At 49.8% G+C, this 21,843-nt stretch overlaps 1 protein-coding gene across 1 annotated transcript in view; it reads right to left on the bottom strand.

Moving 5' to 3' along the window:
• LOC138569508 (myosin-4-like) overlaps window positions 1-21,843 on the bottom strand; it is an 87,460-nt gene that overhangs the window by 48,130 nt on the left and 17,487 nt on the right. The gene's annotated exons all lie outside the window — the stretch shown is intronic.

Here is a 21,843-nt window from a genome sequence, read left to right as displayed (position 1 = left end):
AGAAGCCTTGCAGGATACCTATGGGTACTGGGATAGGATCCGCTGCTTCCTTTCCTATGGCTACTCTGGAGGTACAGTCAGCTAAGAAGGATTTGACCCAGAGGGTGGCATCTTGTGAAAAGTAAATGTTTTCTGCCAGGGTGGTACATAGTTTGTCATGGTCGACCAGGTCAAAAGCGGCTGACAGATCTAAGAGCAGTAAGATGCCGATGTTGCCCGAGTCTCTAATATAGTCCATTTGGAATTTAAGGTCCATTAGGGCCATTTCCGTGCTATGGCTGGGCCAAAAGCCGGAGAGTCTGGTTCCTAGGAGGTGGTTTGATTTCAAATGGGTTTGTATTTGTGTATAGGCAATTTTGTCTATTATTTTCAGGAGGAAGGGTACTGTAGTGATGGGGCCGTAGTTGGTAGGTACGGCGGGATCCAGAGAGGGTTTTTTAAGGAGGGGTGTGACCCAGGCTTCTTTGATGTTGGTGGGTACCACATTGGTCCTGAATGAGGCATTAACGAAGTTGGTAATGATTGGAGAAAGAGTGGGGGCAAAAACTTTGATTAGATGGGCGGGGAAGCAGTCTTCTTTGCAGTTTGAGGGTTTAAGCCTGGCTATAATCTCCTGTACTTGACTTTGGTTGACTTAGGAGAAATTAAACTGCATTCCTGTTTTATCTGGCTCATTGGCCTGCAGCGGATCTGGTGGGCCTTTACTGGCTAATAGTTTCTGTTTGGCAGATATTTTGTCTTGGAGCTTTTCTATTTTGGTGGCAAGTGCATCCTGTATAGCCATACACCAATCTTTGCTAGCGGACATCAGATTGGTCAAAGGGGTGGGGTTTTCCAATTCTCGTAAGATGGTAAACAACTCTTTTGAGTTAGAGGATGCGTTGTTGATACGGGTATTCAGGGCATTTGCTTTATGTCTAATCACAGTGGTTTTATAGTTTTTTATTACTTCTTGGAGAATTGTGGCAGATTCTAAGGTGGGGGCTTTTTTTTAGTATGTTCCAAAGCTCTTTTGTTATGCTGAAGAGAAACCAGTTCATCATTGAACCAGAAATTGGCTTTACGTGGTATTTTGGTTACGAGTGGTGCTAGAGCATCAATGGTGTTTTTCAGGTATTTCTGATAAGCATTTGCCAGACAAGTGGGGTCTGCATTCTGATTGGCCAGGGGCATGGAGGAAAGGGCTTCCACCAGCGCAGGAGAGAGGTTGTCCGAGGTGAGATTGCAGATATTTCTTGTTTCAATGGGGCAGGGTGAGATCAATGGTAGGATATATTCCTATGGGGTGGTTAGTGTAAAACTAATAAAGTGGTGGTCCGACCAATTGATCTCTGTAATGGAATCGATAGTTAAGCAGATGTTGAGGGTCAGTACCCAGTCTAGGGTTCTCCCTTTTTCATGGGTGGGTTTGGACACTAGTTGGGTGAAGTTCATGTCATGAAGCGTGTTGAGGAATGCACTGGCTTTGTGGTGTTGAGGGTTGTTGTATCCTAAATTGATGTCACCTAGGATTATGAATTTCGTATTAGGCTTGAGGTAGTGCGTGATAATCGGGGAAGTCTGATTCGGGGTGACTTATCTGGTTAGGGGCTCTATAAATGATTAGGATGTTGGTAGTCGTTTTAAGGTCAGTAGCAAGTTTGAGAATAAGCATTTTGTAACACTCAATAGTATCAATAGTGCATGTTCTAAGGTCTAAGCCAGAGTTGGCAATGATAGCAATCCCTCCTCTCACTGAGTTAAGGCGGACAGCTCTGTGTAAGGTGAACTCAGGGTAGAGGGCAATGGCTATTATGGGCCCTGAAGCTGGCGTCGCCAGGTTTCAGTGAGGACTAAGAAATCGAGTTGCTGGTCTATTAGGTTGTGCATCTCGATGGCATGCGCTCCTAGAGAGCGCACGTTCAGTAGGGCGCCTTTAAGCGTGTGTGTGTTTGTGGGGGAAGGTGGAGGGCACTGGGGCTGAGGTCGACTGGGTGGGGAGCCTGGAGTCAAATTTGGGGTATTGGCTGATGATTACATGGATATGGAGCTGTTTATTGGTTTCTTGATTGATACTGATCTGTTTCCATGGTGAAAGTGTCTGGGCGCCCACTATGGGTCCTATTGTTATCCAACTGTGGTGTGGAACTGGTTATACTATTCATACCATTGGCGAGGCGCAGGGTGGCAGGGGAAGATTGTGGTAGTCTAGATCTGAGCCTAGCTCTCTGCTGTGCACCCTTAATGGGATAGGTGTTACTAGGGGGAGATTGATAACCAGCTATAAGTGGATCCGACGTAGGGGGACCTGGTCTGACTGAATCTGAAGCCTTGCCTAGGCAATAGCTAGGATGCACCTTTGTTGAGGAGGTGGAGGGGAAGGGAGGTGTCTTGGGGAGAAATAGCATTGGGCATGGGAGGTGGTGGTGTCGGATGCAGCCATTCATGGCTAGACCATCATTAAGGGGGTTGAATGCGCCCCCCAGTACAAGGACTGGCATACTGGGTGTGACGCGCTGGGCACATCATGAGGGGTCGTGAGGGTGGGGCCACTCTGTACGAGACTGTTGGTGTGAAGGAGGACCAGTGGGGCCCCTAGCTAGGTAGAATTAGGTGAGGGGGTTGCCCTAGATCGATAGTGTTGGACATGTAGGTGGGGGTCCAGTGGGTGCTAAGCCTAAAGTCCTAGATCGTTAGAGCGAGCGGTGCGAGATGGGTACAGGCACAAGGGCATTATAGCATTAGGTACATATGAATCACAATGTCAGGCAGCATGAGCGAACATGTGTTGGGCACAACACGTATCTGTACATGCACAGGTCATGAGGAGGCAACAATTTCATGCATGATTGTAAAGTATTGTCGCCGCATAGCGTGGGTGCCGGGGGTGCAGCATGCAAACCTTGGGGGGGCTGGAACACTATAGACAGGCAGTACATGTGTAAACAATTCCATAAAATTCCATAACGTGTAGCTTCACACATTTCTCAGAAGTATAGCACTCGAAATCGTAGGAGATTAGATGACCAACCTAACAGTTCGCTAGCTAACATCAGGCTTCTGCAGGATGCTCCTGTGTGGAAGTTAGGCGAAGAGTGGAGGCTCTTTGGTGGGGAAATGTGCACATCAGTTGGCAAGTTATGGGCAGGCATTAAAGGCATGCATATGGAAACAGGACAAATATGGCTTTACAACTGTTGATACATAGGGCACCTATGAGCGTACTAGGGTTGTAAAGCATTTCGCAGCGTATGCAGACACTTGGCAAAGTTTTGGTGTCAGTTCAATTAGTAGGGGTTCAGTGAGTCGTCACTCGTTTTGTATGTTTAAGTGACTGGAAGGCAAAGTACTGCAAAGGTGCTCAAGGGTAGCCACCCAGATAAAGTTAGGAGGGTTGCTGCGTAGGTGAACCAGCAGAGTAGATGGGAGGAGAACGGGCAGAATAGGACGCAGTCAATTTTAGGTTACCTTTATGGACCCGCTCTTCCCGGCTACCGACAGGCTTGGGACAGGAGCCTTGGTAGTTGGGCCTTAGAAGGCGGGCCGGCTTCTTGCCTGCCGGTGAATCACGATACAATATGCGAAAGGCTCCAGCCAGCATGCATGTGGAGGGGCAGTCCAGGGTGAAGCATGCACGCAGTGCGGTTGGTGTCCAGTGTTCATGTGAATGGGCAGTACAGGGTGCAGCACGCAGGGAGAGTACAGTGGGCATGTGGTGAGGGGGTCGCATGTGATGGGGAGCAGTGTGGCGGGGAGACTCCTGGGTGCAGTGTGCATATGAAAGGGGTGGAGTTCTGGGTGCAGAAGGCATGTGGTGCAGGGAAAGTCCTTGGTGTTTTGTGCATGTAGTGGGGGTGGAATCCTGGGTGCAGCATGCATGTGGAGTGTCAGTCCAGGGTGCAGTGCAGTGTGCATGTGGTGGGGGAGTCCAGGGTGCAGTGTGCATGTGCAGACAGCAATTGTGGGGTGGGGGAAGTTGTGCATGTGGGCCCGGGCACGTTCTGGGTGCCGTGTGCATGTGAGGTGGGTGGGGCGAAGTTCTGGGTGCAGGGTGTTTGGGGATGGAGTCCTGGTTGCAGTGTGCAGGTAGTGTGGGGCTGGAGTCCAGGGTGCAGAATGCATGTTGGGGGGGGGAGTCCATTGTTCATGTGGTGGGGGGGTCGCATGTGGTGGGTGGGCCAGTGTGGTGGGAAGACTGATGGGTGCAGTGTGCATGTGATGGGGGTGGGGTCCTGGGTGCATGGTGACTGTGAAGCAGGAGGGAGGCCTGGGTGTTCTGTGCATATGGTGGGGAGTGAAGTCCTTGGTGCATCTTGCATGTGTAGTGGCAGTCCAGAGTGCAGTGTGGATGTGGTGGGGGCTCCTGGGTGCAGTGTGCATGTGGCGGGGGAGTCCAGGATCCAATGTACATATGGCGGCAGTGTGCATGTGACGGGGGGCTCACACGTGGTGGGGTGGGTCAGACTCCTGAGTGCAGTGTGCATATGAGGGGTGGAGTCCTGAGTGTTCTGTGCATGTGGTGAAGGAGTGAAGACTTGGGTGCAGCTTGCATGTGGCGGGAGAGTCCCGGGTGCAGTGTGCATGTGGCAGGGGAGTCCAGGATCCAATGTGCATATGATGGCGATGTGGGGCAGGGGGAGCCCTGAGTGCAGGATGCAGGGGAAGCCCTGAGTGCCGGATGCATGTGGGGTGGCTGTAAGTGCTGGATGCAGTGGGGAGGGGGGGCTGGACGTTCTGATTGCATTGTGCCTGTAGGGTGGGGGAAGTCCTGGATGCAGTGTGCATGTCGGGTGGGGGAAGTTCTCGGTGCAGTGTGCATGTGGGGCGGGGAAGGTCTGGGTGCGGTGAGCAGGTTGTGGTGTGCTGGGTGCAGTGTGCAGGTGGTGTGGGGTGGAGTCCTGGGTGCAGTGTGTAGGTGGTGTGGGGGTGGAGTCCTAGGTGCAGTGTGCAGGTGGTGTGGGGGTGGAGCCCTAGGTGCCGTGTGCAGGTGGTGCAGGGGTGGTACCCTGGGTGCCGTGTGGAGGAGGTGGGGGATCGAGCCCTAGGTGCTGCGTGCAGGTGGTGCAGGGGTGGAGTCCTGTGTGCAGGAGGTGCAGGGTGGAGTCTTGGGTGCTGTGTGCATACTGTGGTTTTGGAGTCCAGGGTGGAGCAAACATGTGGCAGGGGCAGTCCAGAGTGCATGCAGCAGGGGTCGCATGTTTTTAAGGGAGCCAGTGTGATGGGGGAGATTGCTGGGTGCGGTGTGAATGTAATGGGGTGTAGTTCTGGGTGCATGCCGACAAGAGCACGAGGGAGTCATGGGTTTTCTGCACATGTGGTGGGGGTGGAGTTCTGGATGCAGCTTTCATGTGTGGAGTGGCAGTCTAGGGTGCAGTATGCATGTGGTGGGCGGAGCTCAGGGCACAGTGTGCATATGGCAGGGGGAGTCCTGGGTGCAGTGTGCATGTGACGGGGGAGTCCAGGGTACAATGTGCATTTATTTGGTGCCCATTTTAGTCAATGTACTTTCCCCTGTGCACACGGCACCTGTCTCCCTCACCGGAAGCGGCATCTTCGCACAAATCCCTGCAGCTAATCCCCCAAGGACTCATTCTTACCTGAAATCTGAGCAAACTTAGGGCAAGTGCTCCAACGCTCTCATTTTCGTTCTGGCCAAAAGATATTTGTTTTTTTGGTGCCTGTTTTAGTCAATTTACTTTCCCCTACACACTCGCCACCTGTCTCCCTCCCGCTCCTTCTCGTTGGCGCTTCCCTCTCTCCAAGCCCGCCTCCCTTCCCACCCGATGATTGGCCCATGGGCCTTTCCCTGAGACCTGGCACACCCCTAGGGCAGCCTTCTGCCCGGGCAGCCTCGGCTAAGGGTCCCTTGCATAAAGAAGCAGCTCCAGTTGTGTTTGCCTAGGTTCGACAGCGGAGTCTACAGCTGTCAAGCAGCAGCGACTGACAAAAATAAGTCAGATTGGTCAGATTAGCCAGATTGTGTCAATCTGCCATATCTCGCATTTAGCCAGATTGTGTTGATAAACATAATTTCGAATGGATTGTGTCCTCCCACGTATTGCTCATCTTGTGATAGCTCGTTATCGCCAGCTTCGCTGATTTGGAAAAAAAACATTTGGCAGAGGACGCTGTGCTTGAGGCTGTGGCGTCAATTGTCCCTCGACGGGCTCCGTACCGTGTCGATGTCACTGATGGTATAAGTAGCTTGAGCCGCACCCGTTGGCTTCAGTTCTGTTTTTCCGATTGCTTCGCTCTCGTGAACGGCGCGCTTCGAGATTTTCTGTCAGAAAATGTCTTCTTCATCAACCGCTTCAACTCCCAAAACTGGGTCTTCTTCTAAAAAGCTAAAAAGGAGACATAGATCTCCATCGTCATCATCCGATACATCGACCAAATTTGTTCGATGTCCAACAAGATTGGATTCCCCTTCAAAATGCGAGCGCTTTAGAAGAAAAATGATGCAGGTCTTTGAGAACGTGGCCTCGACCCCCTCAAAGAAACCTCAGAAAAGCCAGACCCCGGTCGCTCCACAGGACGACACAGGGAAGTCGAGAACTACGGCGGTAAAACCCAGTAGTACCCATAAAACTCGAGTCGACAAATCACTGAGAGATCCTCGAGGATTGAGTGTTTCTCCGATCCCTCATGAAAAGCAGAAGTTGTCGAAGTCGAGTGCAACTTCGTCGGCGCCGATGGCGTCGACTCTCCGACAACGAAGCCTACATTATCCTCGACACCCTTATCGAAGGCTTTGTCGAGTGTGTCGAAGGTTCCTTCGACCCCTTCGAAGAAAACCATATTCCTTCGACGGAAAATCACGAGGAAGAGACCTTTACCCAAGTCATATTTGTTTAGGTCCATGTCTTTCAATTTTTGAAGAATCTGGCTCAGAGGATGAAGATGTCACTCCTTTTGGAGTAAAGTAAAATATGGCACTAGACAAGTTCCAGAGGACCTTATAAACCCTGAAACTAAAATGAGAGACCTATGTGAAACTCTGAATTCTGCTAGTGGTGTTGACACATCACCTGAATTGGAGTTTGCTGCACCTGATCCTGCAGAACATGCAGACTCTGGGTACAGGAATTTGATGAGTAGGGTGATAGAATATATGGGTTGGGGAAGAGCCTCCCCTACTTTTGAGCAAGAATATATGACAGACATTATAGTGCGGGGACCCCGGAAAGATCCAGTTCTCCCTTTCCATAGGGCGCTCCAAAGGACAGTTGAAAGGAACTGGGAAAAGCCTGATAGCATTGCTGCAGTAGGCAGCAATCTTCCAAAGAAGTACAGAACTTCTACTTCTGATCCAGAATACCTAAATAGACACCCTACTCCAGAAAGTCTGGTTATTCAGGCTGCTACTACTTCCAGGCAGACAGCATACCCAACCATACCTCCGGATAGGGAGGATAAAGAGGTTGATGCTTGGGCTCGTAAAGCTTTTACTTCAGGTAGCATGGCTCTGAAATCAACCAATGTCACCTGTACCCTGGCCAGGTTCACACATACCCTGTGGGAATGTGGTTCAGCGGCGGCTGAACGTATTCCGGAAGGCGAGGAAAGGGAAGGCTTCCTGAATATAGTCAATGACGGGAAGGAGGCAATGGGGGAATGTCTCCAGTCTGGACTGGATACTGCCGACAGTATTAGCAGATCCATGGCATCAAGCACAGTGCTACGCAGATTTGCGTGGTTCAGAAAGTCGGGGTTTGCACCAGATGTGCAGACCAGACTTCTCAACATGCCATTTGATGGCTCGAGGCTGTTTGGTAGTAAGGCTGATGAGAGCCTAGAAAAACTACAGACCTCAAAAGCGGCAGCTAAATCCCTTAGTGCCTCCATGCGACAGCCTTAGAAACCCTATTCGGGCTCATTTTCCTGGAGGGGTCGCCCTTTTTGATACTACTCTTCTGTTGGTAGAGGAAGAGGACAGGCTTTTCAAAGGGGAAAAAGGAATGTCACTCGTGGAGGACGGGGAAAGACCACAAAGCCATCATCAGGAACGGCATCTATGCCCTGAGCCGCTTCTGCAGCCGCCTCCAAATCACTCTGAGGTCTTATCATACAAAACACCAGTGGGAGGCAGAATCTCTCGGCATCTGAAAGAATGGCGGGGCATTACTTCAGATGCTTGGGCACTGGAAACAGTAGCTCAAGGTTACTGCCTTCCCTTCCTAAAAAGACCTCACAATAATCCACCGGGAGCCAGCTCTACCAAAATTCCAGATCCGCTCCTTTTGCAGGAAATTTTAACCCTGCTAGAGAAAGGTGCAATAGACCATGTATCTGAAGCGGAGAGGAACAAGAGTTGGTACTCCCCTTATTTTCTAATCCCAAAGAACGACAGAGCACTGAGACCCATTTTGGACTTAAGAAAATTGAACAAGTTTCTCCGGAAGTTCAAGATGGTAACCCTTTCTCAGATTCTTCAGGCTCTCCAACTCCAAGACTGGTTGGTATCATTGGACCTTCAGGATGCTTATTTTCATGTGCCAATCCATTCCAAGCACAGAAGATACCTGAGGTTTGCAGTTGGCGGCTCTCACTATCAGTTTCGAGTTCTGCCTTTCGGGCTGACCTCCGCTTCGAGGGTTTTCACCAAGCTGATGGCGGTAGTGGCAGTGAGTCTCAGAAGAGGGGGGATTCACGTCAACTCCTACCTGGACGACTGGCTGATCAGAGCACGTTCTCCAGAACAAGCTCAGGAACATCTGTTGATCACCTGCCACTTCCTCCACAACCTGGGCTTCTCCCTCAATTTCAAGAAGTCTCACATGATACTATCCCAACAACTCCAGTTTATAGGAGCAGTCTTGGACACTTCCTTGGGCAAAGCCTCGCCGCCCGAGGTGAGAGCTCTCCACATCCAGCAGATGGTAACAAAATTCCAGAAAGCCCAGCATCTGCCGGCCTTCAATTTTCTGAGGTTGCTCGGCCTCATGGCATCCTGCATTTTTCTGGTGCCAGAGGCCAGACTGAGAATGAGATCCCTCCAATGGGCCCTCACAACTCAGTGGTCCCAATTCTCAGGGAATATGTCAGATCTTCTGCAAGTCCTGAGCGCAGTTGCTCAGGATCTATTATGGTGGGCTTGCAATGCCAATATCCTCAAGGGAGAATCTTTTTGGCAACCATGGCCGGAGATAACAGTAGTGACGGACGCCTCACTCACGGGGTGGGGCGCTCACACCAACGATCTGACAATCAGCAGACGTTGGTCTCCATCGGAGTCCAAACTACACATCAACCTATTGGAGCTGAGGGCAAACAGACTAGCGTTGAAGGCCTTCCTGCCCTCCGTAAAGGGAAAGAATGTCCTGATAATGACGGACAACACAGTGGCCATGTACTACCTCAACAAAAGAGGAGGCGTAGGATCACTACCTCTGTGCAGAGAGGCGATGCAGCTCTGGTTCTGGGCAATACGAGAATGAATCTCTCTATCGGCAGTTCACCTAGCCGGAGAGCAGACCACAGCGGCATACACTCTGAGCAGGCAGAGCACAGTCTCCCATGAGTGGGAGTTGGCTCAGGAAGTCCTTCTGGAGATCTACGTCCTTTGGGGAACCCCCTCAAGTGGATCTGTTCACAACCACGGTAAACCGGAAGTGCGATCAGTATTGCTCAAGGGAATTTCCCCTGAGAGGAGTTCTAGAAGACGCATTCGTAGTGGATTGGGATTTTCCCCGCTGTACGCGTTTCCTCCAGTCCCCATGATTTCTCAAGTAATCAGGAGGTTGAGAAAGTTCAGGAAAACCATGATCCTAATTGCCCCAGACTGGGCCAGGAGAAAGTGGTACCCGGACCTTCTGGACATGTCCATCTGCCCTCCAGTACATCTTCCACAAAGAGAGGATCTTCTCTCGCAAGAGGAAGGTCGTGTTCTCCATCCAGAGGTCAAGACACTCAACCTTCACGCGTGGTTTCTGAGAGGTTGAGATACAAGGATTGGGATCTTCCGGATGACATAATCGAGATTTTGCTTTCGGTCAGGAGGCCAGCAACAAAATCCTTGTACCGGTGTCATTGGAACAAGTTCAGTAACTGGTGCAAAGATAGGGATGTGGACCCTTTTCAATGTAGCACACCAATGGTGCTTTCTTTCCTATTACATCTAGCCAATCTGGGGCTCCAGATCGGGACAATGAAAGGATATCTTGCTGCGCTGTCCATTTTTAAGCGCTCCTCGGAAGAGGTTTCTTACTTTAAAATACCATTAATAATACAGTTCCTGAAAGGACTTACAAATGTATATCCACCAATACCATTTCATGTTCCAACTTGGGATTTAAACTTAGTTCTTAAATTCCTAACATATATACCATTTGAGCCTCTGCATTCCTGTCCATTGAGGCTTTTAACACTAAAGACTGTCCTTCTTGTGGCATTAACATCAGCCCGCAGGGTTAGTGAACTACAGGCTCTCTCATGTAAACCTCCATATACCACATTTTACAAGGACAAAGTAGTTCTGAAGATTAAACCATCTTTCTTACCGAAAGTAGTTTCCGACTTCCATTTGTCACAGAAAATTGTTTTACCAACATTCTATCCTCCTCATTTGGGAAAAGAAGAGGAGAGATTACATAGACTGGACCCCAAGAGGGCCCTCACCTTTTACATTTCAAGAATGACAGAATTACGTCAAGATGACCAACTCTTTGTGGGTTACACAGGTCGTAAATTGGGGTTAGCAGTGACAAAACAAACTATATCCCGCTGGATCATTCTAGCTATATTGGAATGCTACAGATTAGCAGGAAAAGACCCACTGGATGGCCTACGTGCTCACTCCACTAGGGGAATTGCTACTTCTGCGGCTTTGAAGAGGGGAGTCCATGCAAAAGATATTTGCTCGGCTACAACATGGGCATCAATGCATACTTTTATCAAGCCTTACTGCTTAGATGCCTCCTCCGCCGATGAGGATCTATTTGCCAGAGCAGTATTTCACTCTGTTCTGGAAAACAGGAACTATCACTCCCACCTCCAAATTGATCACTGCTATGGGAGTCTATAACAATATGAGGAATACGTGGGAGGACACAATCCATTTGAAGAACAATTTACTTACCAACTGTAACGTTCTTTCGACTGGATGTTCCTCCCACGTATTCCTCATTGACCCTCCCAGCCTACCCCGCAGTACAGTTTATGTTTTCCTGCAATTTCCTCTCACTATGGGCCTATCAGTCACAGCATATGCCTGGATGTTCCACGAGGAAAAAACAGAACTGAAGCCAACGAGCGCGGCTCGAGCTACTTATACCATTAGTGACGTCGACACGGTACGGAGCCCGTCAAGGGACAATCAACGCCACGGCCTCGAGCACAGTGCCTGTCATGGTCCATACCCCCACACATCAGGTGCAGACCAACCTGCCCAAGACTTCGACTTCCATGAGAGCCTTTAAGGCCCCAAAGGCTCTCTCAGGGGCCTCCTGGACTTGGTCCTGGTGCCGTTGGTGCCAGGCTCATGCTGCCATCACCAACATGGCAAGTTTCAAACTAAGTGAAGCACGTGTGGATCAATCTGAGGCAGGCTGAAGGGACTACTTGCCTAGGGAACTATTTGTTTGGGTGTAGTTGCTGGGACTACTTTACCTGGGGACTACTTTCTGAAGGCTATATAAACCACGCCTTTAGTAGAGAACAAGTTTCGCATTATTCTGCACTCCTGCAGCGTAACGCTCACCGTGTCTGTTACTTTCAGGCCAGTCTGCTGCAACGCCAGTCCAGTTTCTTCTCAGGCAACCTGCAAAGGAAGGAAAAGACACCAAGTTAGCCGCGCTGGTCAAGGATTCCACATCGCTATCCAGCGCATCGTTCATACCTACCTGAGAGCTGCTCGTTCCGGCGAACCAACGAACCTCCATCTCTCGACCACTCCCATCTTTCGCCCGCCGCTCCGGAGTCGCCGCACCTGTCGGATGCCGGAAAAAACATCAGGTTAGCGCATATTGGGGAAAAGCCACTTTGAACAGTCAACTCATTGCAGCGTCATACTCACCTGAAGGCCGCTCCTAATAGCGATCCCGCTAGTCTTCACCACGCAGTCCGAGGTACAGCACCTGCAATAGAAGAGCAGCAGGTCAGTCGCACAGAAGAGCAATAGCACATATAAAGACTTATTACAGAACGCTGGGGTGAACTTACCTTTTCTTGGAAAACAACTCTGCGTTCTACGTACTTACGCATCAAAGGGAAACCTACAAGGGAAAGACAACAAAGAACTCTTTGGCGAACCATATAGATGGTAAAGACTTACCCATTGAATCAACGTTGTCTGAGACTCGACAGGATCAGTGAAGTAACTGGATCCTAGAACTCTACGCACCCCTGCATACTGTTGCAGGACGGAGAGCCTGCCATTCTTAAAACAAAGGTGAGACATTGCAGAGGGGTTTTCAGAAGACCACTGGGGCGGGTGTGGGCCTTCCGCCTAACAGTTGAGTACCGTTTCATTTAACCATTTAGGCGCACCTTCGTGACGTCATGGATATAGTGGAGACACGTGAAACCATTTAACATCAGATCTGTCAGTCCTGTTCGGCGCCCCTGTGGAGACCAGGTGAGCGTAACAGCGCCCTCTACCGAAAAAAACAATTCCGAAGCAGCGAAGCTGCCGATAACGAGTTATCACAAGATGAGGAATACGTGGGAGGAACATCCAGTCGAAAGAATGGTACAGTTGGTAAGTAACTTGTTCTTCTGGGTGTTAATGCATTTGTTGCTGTGCCGCCATTTTATGTCTCCAAGTATCCCAAATCTGGGGGTTGCTATTCTTACTATCCAGGTGTCTCAAATCTAAGTGCTAATGCATTTCCTGTTGTGTTCCCGTTTTAGGCCCTTCTCCCTCTATAAAGGTGTCCCAAATCTAAGTGCTACTGTATTTACTGCTGTCCCACCATTTTAGGTCCAGACATCCCAAATGTAGGGGTTACTAGTTTTACTGTTGTGTCCCCGTGTTAGGCCCTTCTCCCACTATCCAGGTGTCCAAAATCTAAGTGCTATTGTATTTACTGCTGTCCCACCATTTTAGGTCCAGGCATCCCAAATCTAGGGGTTACTAGTTTTACAGTCGTGTCCCTATTTTGGGCCCATCTCCCTCTGTCCAGGTGTCTCCAATCTGGGCGGTGCTGCATTTGCGGTTGTGTCACCATTTTAGGTCAAGGTGTACCAGATCTAGGGGTTACTAGTTTTACTTTCATGTCCCTGTTTTAGGCCCTTCTCCCTCTATCCAGGTGTCCAAAATCTATGTGCTACTGCATTTACTGTTGTGTCCACATTTTGGGCCTTTCTCCCAAGTGCCCCAAATCTGGGTGATGCTGCATTTGTGGTTGTGCCACCATTTCAGGTTCAGGTATCCCAATTGCTAGGGGTTACCGCATTTGCTGTTGTGCATACATTCTGGGCCCTCCTCCCTCTGTCCAGGTGTCCCGAATCTGGGGGTTACTGCGCCTGCTGTTGTGCCCCTCAACACAGATGCACTAGCCACTGCCGCCTCAACCCTGGGCATCTTCACAGACTGAACAATCTCTCTAAAACCTAGCCCTAACATCGACAGTAGCATTTAAATTACAGCCACCCACAAGTGCCTCCAACCCGCTCTGATCCAGCCACACCTTTACTCGACCATGGCAATCAGAATACTACCAAGCCACACACACGCGCTACCTAGGTCCCCACCCCCTCACCTTCCCGTACACCACTACCGCACTCACCCATACACTACCACTCACCCCCACTCCCACATACAAGAGCAGCTTTCAAAGAGTACACCACAACTGACCTAGACTACCCACCCACGCACCCCCACTCGAAAACCCAGTACAACACTCCAGAATACTGCACACACACACCGCCTCTCACCACACACCCGCCTACTCACATACACATGGAGCTCTTAGACCCTCCGGAACACACCCCATCTGTATTTCATCATTCACCCTTGCACCCTCTTTCCCTAACCCAGTTTCAAACACACCCAGAATCCCTCACATACACACCTCTCACCACACACTACCTCACTCTCATACATACAGAGCTCTCAGACATTCCCATTTACACCCCTTGCGACCTACATCCTCCACCCAAACACCCTCAGTCCTAAACCCACTTCACAGCCCACAAACCTCCTCACCTCCGAGCCATCCATTCGAATCCCACACACCGACTCATCAGCACCGCTATCCGAAGCCCCCACCCCCCTGGCCCCCAACTGGCTGACCAGAAGAGATCCCAGTTAGGTAAGATTTTCATAGTAATGATAAATCTTCCTGACCTGGGTCATCCCAAGAACATTTTACTTTTACTGGTAGATAATTTTTCCTTATATCTCTGTGAGTGGGAACCTTTTTATGGGTGTCATTTTTAAGACTCTCCATAGTGTCTTTTAAAAGTGATCCTCTTTGACAACTTCTTTGGCAAAAAGTGCCTATTGTTGCTGGGTTGCCCTAGGGGCTCCCCTTTTAACTTTCTCTGGCTAACCCTGTGAGAACTGCAGTTCCCAAGGGTAGAAAGGATGTTTGTATCCCTTTTACATATTACTAGGTGAGACCAGCACCACCCACCTTATGTGGTGTGCTGGGGGATATTGGGTATCCCCTTTCTCATTTTAAATGTAACATTTATGTTACAAATACAAACTTACCTTTAATGGCTGGTGGCAGTGAACCTTTTTATCAATTTGGTGCACCTTTACTGCAGGCTGTTTACACAGCCCCGTTAAAGGCACCCATGGGTGCCCATTTTATCAAAATAGCCCCTATATTCTTTTTTCACCATTTTAGCTTTCTTGTCCTTTCTTGTTCCTTCCCGTGACCTTTAGGGTGGGAGATTTCATTGTGTGATTTTTTATCTTCGGCGGGAGTCCTCTGGACTCACCACCCGGGCTCCAGAGTGTCTGTGAAGGCAGGAAGCGAGGGAGGAGTCCTTTGTCTTCCAGCCTGAGTGTGAGGATCCAGTTAAAACTGGGAGGCTGGCTTTTCTGTAAGGATTACCAACCCCCCAAGTTTGAATGTTGCAGGGTTATTTGATTGGCTCCTGCAGAAAGTCTGATACTTAGCGTTTCAGTGTTTCAGTGTTTCTTTTGACCCTTTGTATTACAATTTCTTTGCACTGATTCTACAGCCCTCTCTCCCTCTGCCTCCTAAGCTTAGCCTGGCTGCAGCCTTATACTAAGAGGGGAGTCTTGTACTGCCTCAGTTGAATGGTTTTACCAAGCCCTTAGTTGGACTTTAGAAAAACTGTCCTAACACTCCCTGCCCCACCCTGAGCCACCCACTGCATACCGTCCCACCAACTACTGGCGCATGCTCTCCTCCAACCCCCACTCAGCGAGAACCCAGAGCCTCCCCCCTGAGAGCAGCACCCTCCAAATCTTAGACCAGGGGGGCACTCTGGTGCACCCAGAAACAACTGATCCCTGCACCGTTCTCTTCAGCCCTGGCCCATTCCCTCCCTGCCCCCCTCTTCCCCTCTCCACTTCTCCCACCGCCCAACATCTAACTCTCATACCAGAGGGGCTCTCTGTCGCTCTAAAAATATGGCTCCTCAGCCAGCTCAACCCTTGCACCTCCTTTCAGAAACATACCCTGCACCTCTCGTGCTGCCGCCCTGTCCCTTGCCCCCTCAGCTACAAACCCAGCGACCACCACACATCGGCCTCAGCCCACCCCTCACACGATGGGAGGCTTGCCACAAGCAAACTGCTCCTCCTGTCCCCCAGCATCCTCCAAACAGACACCCTCCCTCACACACACTCTCGACCTGTCCCTCACTCTCGCCACTTCCAAACCAGAGGAATTCCAGGGGCACTGTAACAGCTTACGCCGGTGCAACCTCCACCTGCTTCGCCCCAACCACACCTCCCTCTGCAAGCACTGCACACTTCCCTACCTCCATCTCCATCACACCGACAACCCCCAAATGGCCTACCCTGGCAACCCCCTTCCCTGCGCTGAGCATGGTGTTGCTTGCTCTTTCCTGAACCATCGCCTCCACCCGCTTTCCCGCTGACCCCCTCCCTCTCGCACACTGCCTCAGTACCCATTCGCAGATGACCCTCACCCTCAGCTCTGCATGCCTCAACTGCCCTACTATGCTAACTCTTGTCTCCTCACTTGCCCTACACCTCGCGACCCACCTCCCATCTCCCACACCCACTATCACAACCCCTCTACCACCTATGCCTCCCACCCCCCTCCTTGTAGACAGCATCCCCACTTCCCTCTCCTTCACCCCTTTTTCTCCCCCTCTCCCAGCCCCCATACACCATCCTGTAACAACTGCTAGCCAGACACATATATACTACCCACCACCTCTGACCACCATGCCTCAACCTTCCAAGCCTTCCGCTACCAGCTGAACCACCCATGCCACACCACTACTAAGTCAAAGACCTGCCACCATCTGCCCTCTCTTCCCAGCCCCTAGCCACCTATGGTCCTTTACGCACCCACTACAGTATCCCGCCCCGTCTATCTCTGCCCGTCCTATTACACTGCCCTTCCCAATTGACCTTCTCCCCACCACCAACACCAACGCTCCGACGACCCCAAGCTTCCCAGCCCGGCCAACCCCGGACACCCAGGTAACCACTGCCCCTTCTACCTCTCACAAAGTCACCTGACTCTAACCTCCGAAAACTCCAATCTTATCTTCATCACTGAAACCTGGTTCTCGGATGACCTCAAGCCTATCACTCACGAAGCATTCCCACCTGACTACTCACTAATCACCCACAACAGACCTTCCAGAGTAGGCGGATTAGCAATGCTGCACATGCCTCCATCACCTCCACTGATACATAACCCAGCACAGCGAACTGCAAATCCCTCCTAGTCAAACTCTCTCTCTTGCCCTTTCTCTCACACAGCTTCCTACTCATCTACAGACCCTTGGGCTGTGACAGTCCCTTCGCCAACAGCCTATAAGACTCACTAGCAGCCATTCTAGTTAACCACCCTGCACTCACCCTACTGGGAGACTTTAACATCTGGTTCGACCTCCCCAACAACTCCATGACTCTACCCCTGGCCGACAGCCTAGAGGCACTCAACCTCAGCCAGCATATCAGAGGACCTACACATACTGCTGGCCACACCCTCAACAACACCATCTTCAGCTCTTCCGACCTCATCTCCATGTCCATCCCCTACCCCTCACCTGAACAGACCACTCTGCCATACATTTCTCCATCCTCACACCACTGCCACTCCCAAGCCATGCTCTACCCTAACATCCCAATCCAGGTGTTGGAACAAGGTCAAGGTACTACTAGACCTGGCCGAAGCGCTGCTAAGCGCCCTCCCTTCACTCCCGACCACAGCTAGATCCTTAACAAAAGAGCTCTTCAACTCCTGGCTGAACAACTCCCTCACTCCCCTAACCCCCTCCAAGTCCACTCCCTCCCGCATAGGACCTACCCCCAAATGGTTCACCCCACTCCTGAGGACTATAAAAACCCATAACCACTCCCTTGAGCGCAAATGGTGAGCTTCCAAAACCCCCCAAAGCAAATCAGTACTCGCCCACCACCACAGAAACTACAAATCAGAGATCGGAAAGTCCAAAAAAGCATATTGTAATAAAAGGATACTGAACTGCCGCAGCGGCACCAAAGAGCTCCACCGGATCATCACTGAATTCCTGAACCTACCCTGCACAACACCCCTGACTACCTCCTCACAAACGCTCTGCAACTCCCTGTCTGAATACTTCCGCAAAACAGCCCTAGACAGGACACGCCAACCCTAAACGCCAAACTCTCCTGCCCACCCACTCTACACCTGCTCTACCAGACACATCCTCTCTCACCCCCAACCCCACCCCTACCCCCGAGAACCTTCCTTTCTGCTCTTTTAACCCTATCTCGAGCAAGGAGTTCGCAAAACTAGTATCCATCAGCCGACCCTCCGGCTCTCCCCTAGACCTTTGTCCTTTCTCTCTCCTGAAATAAATCTTCGCCTCCACCTGTGCAGAAGAGTCAGCGAGGTCCATTCTCAATGACTCACTCACCTTGGGAAACTTCAAAGACTCCTTCAAAACTGCGCATGTCAACCCTCTGCTTAAAAAAGCATCCATTGACCCAAAGCATCCCATGACCCTCTACTACCAATCAACTACAGGCCAATCTCAAACACCAGGTACCTGGCAAAACTCATCAACCGCACAGCCTAATCACAGCTTAATGGCTTTGTGGAGACAATCTTCTAAACCCTGACTAATCAGGTTTCCGTCAGCGCCACGGAACAGAAGCCACGCTGATCTCTATCTGGGATGACCTCAAAGTTACAGCAGACTCGGAAGGATGTCCAGCTCTTATTCTACTTGACCTCTTGGCAGTGTTTGACACCATCAACCACATGATCCTCCTTGTCAGACTGCACTCCTTAGGAATACGTGATTCAGCTCTCTCCTGGATCGCCTCATTCCCCTCCAATAGACAGAAAATCACCCATCTCCCCCCTTTTCTCTCCACTGCACGCCCTGTAAACAATGGAGTACCTCAAGGTGTCTGCCTCTCTCCCCTTCTCTTCAACCTTTACTTGACCCCCTGCCCAGGATCATCCGCTCACACAACCTCACTTGCTATAATTATGCAGATAATACACAAATCATCCTGAGAATTCCTAAATCGACTAACTACACCAGCCCTGACCTAGCAGCATGTCTCCCAGACACTGGCCGCGGGATGACCACCAACCATGTCCTCCTGAACCCAGGTAAAACGGATATCATGGTATGCTGAAAAACTGCTCTATTCCCCCAACCGACTCCTTGGCCACCCACACTCGCCCCCACACTCCCGCGACCACCACCACTGTCAAAAACCTTGACTGCACAATGGACTCGGACCGAACTCTCTCTCACCACATCAACAATACATCCAAAAGCTTGTCATTTCCACATTAGGCTCCTGAAGCGTATCTTCCGTTACCTCACCTACCCGAACATACTGGCTGCAATTATGTTCACTGTCATGTCCAGACTTGCCATGCGAACTCCCTCTACCTGGGCTGGATGCACCGGTCTACCAGTTAAACAAACTCCAAAGAGTACAAATCTCGGCTGCCAGACTGCTCCTCACATTGGAACAAATGGACCACATCACACCAGCTGTCTGCACCCTACTCTGGCTACCAATTGGATTCAGGGCCACCTTCAAATTCCTATATATTACCTACCGTGCAGTGCACAAAGCAGGCCCCAAATTCCTACAAGAAATAACCACGCCTTACCACCCAACTCGCACCCTTAGGTCAAGCACTGCCCTCCTCCTAGTGGTCCCCACCTCCAATCCGGCAAGGATCAGAGTGTCAGCCTACTCAACCCTGGAGCCAACTTTGTGGAACTCACTGCCTCCCTGCATTACACACAGCAAAGACTACATGGTGTTCTGGAAGGCTCTCAAAGCTTAGCTCTTCGCCTAATAACACATAACGGATTGCAATGAACCACCCGACCTACTACCATGAATGACACCTGGCGTGGTACCACACGGATTACAGACCCTGACATAGACTGTCAGACCTGACGATAACTAATTCCACTACCTAGAGCCTCTGCCCGAATCGTAGCAGCACCCATGTACTTGACAGAATGTATTCCTCACCTCATGTGCAGGAATGCTGTACGCTCTAAGGCCTAGAGTTATTTATCTACAATAATTAGGGGAGATTGTGCTAGACTCGTAACCCTAGCACCAACTACTCATGAGCTTGATCAAGGCTATGTAATTATGCACTGCGCAATCAGTTCAAGAAGGCACTTGCCTAATAATTCTATGCACCTGGAAATCCAAGAGCAGAACTAAATACCAGGGGGCTGTCTAGCAGTTATCCTGCTAATCACACCTACCAGTGAATGTATATAGCAGAACTTCCCACCAGCAATCTATCCAGCGCAGCTAACAACCCAAGCACCAATAGCACTTTGAACTTGATCATTGCCCTGCAAACATGCAATACGCTATCAATCCAGGAAATTCCCTTGCTTGCTAATCCTACACATCCCCTGTGGGGAATTATATAGCAAGGAACATTCAAGCACTTATTCTATGCTAATCCCAACTATATGGGAATGTCCGAGTAGATCTGCCTATCGGGAGTCTATTTAACAGAACTGCCCCCCAAGGACATCACTAGCACCTATACAGTAACAACAAGTGTCTTGGGACAGATCTGCCTGTCGCCACCTGTCAGTCTTCGCCAAAACAATCTGACCCATCAAGAAACAGGGAGATATCACACACTCGACAGGCACTGGAACCTGAACAGGATCAAGGTCTTCCTGGAAAGCACACAGACACTCAAACACACACTATGCTAACTCTTGTCTCTGCACCAACAAATAGAGCTCAGCTACACTCCTCAATTAATTTGGCCTAGCTGCACAGATACTCACACACCTCCACGTTCACCTCAACAGTCTTTAGAATGCAGCTATTGCCTTCGAATTCGACCTAGCTGCACACATAACGTAATTCTCAAGCACCAGCGCCTCCAGAATGCAGATACCATAGTCCATTGGTCTTGATGCACACATTCTACTGATCTTACACTATCCACTGCATCACACCTAGCACTAGTATGCAGCTACACACAACCTATTGCACACTGGCTGCACACATACTGAGTGCACCCAATCATGATTTACTACACTACTCTTTCTACTGACCTGGACTGTGGTCCTCAAGGTCGTTCAACCCACAGCACTTTGAAATCAAAACAATTGTGAAAGACGCTATTTAAATGCCAAATAACATAACCTAACATGTGATGAGGGACACACAGTCTTTGGATGTTGTGTTGTTTTTTAACTGCCCCCACCCCCATTCAGTGCCCATGGCCATTCTACTCACTACGGACATTCCCACCCATCTCCTGCCCCCTTCCTCCCAAAACACATCCTCCTTGGATCTCTTTGAGTTAGCTCAACCCATCAATGCCATCACACTTTGACCTGCCAGAGTTATTTCCAAGTAATCTGCTGAGAGGTTATGGATTATTTGGTGCTGTAAATGTGCTATTGGTGTAATAACATTTATAAACCAAGTGTGCCTTCATGCACTTGATTTATATATTTTCCTACACTAAATACGTGCTAATAATAAGCACTGCCAAACAGTTTTGGCTTTTCTGTAGGCTTTTTCAAGGCTCGGCCATAATGGTCCTACCTGGTCATAAAATGCCAAACCGCTGGAAAATGGTGTGAGTACCTGGGCATACATTAGCAGAGCCTGACAAATGCCTATCTAATACTGATACACAAGCCACAACAGCTGGCTTTGCCAGTGCTTGCTTACTTTGTTACACTGGGTGGTATCAGATGTTCTGAGGCCACCCTAAGCATATCAGGTAGAATATAGTCGGACAGGAATGGATGCCCTGTCCTACAAAAGCCTTGAGTACAATGTTGAATGATTTAAAATAAATCCTCTTTTCGAATGTTTGGCAACCAGAAGACCTAGGTCATGCTGTCATTGATATGTTTTTCCTCAGCTAAATTTCCTGTCAGTTTACCACATTTTCCATATGTTGGCGGAATCTAATTAAATAGCAGGGTATTCCCAAGTATAGCCTAAAACAATAGTGTCTTGAGCTGATGATAGATGAAATAAAAGGGCTACATTTGGAGCTTGTTATCTACGAAATAATTAATTCTGATGTTTTCATGCAGAAAAGTATGAATTTGACTATGCCTTCAGATGTATATCAAATATTGCTTCTCATCCTATAGCGTACCACAATATGTGACAGATGCAACAAGGTAGGGTCATGGCCCTAATGCATCTGGCAAAATGCCCTTGGTCTAGAGGTGTAGGACTCCTGTAGTCAGAGGCAGTTCTCTTACTTC

Source organism: Ambystoma mexicanum, chromosome 2q, assembly GCF_040938575.1.
Source record: "Ambystoma mexicanum isolate Mex_15411 chromosome 2q, UKY_AmexF1_1, whole genome shotgun sequence".
Taxonomy (NCBI): Eukaryota; Metazoa; Chordata; class Amphibia; order Caudata; family Ambystomatidae; genus Ambystoma; species Ambystoma mexicanum.
This window is presented reverse-complemented; position numbering and strand designations above follow the sequence as displayed.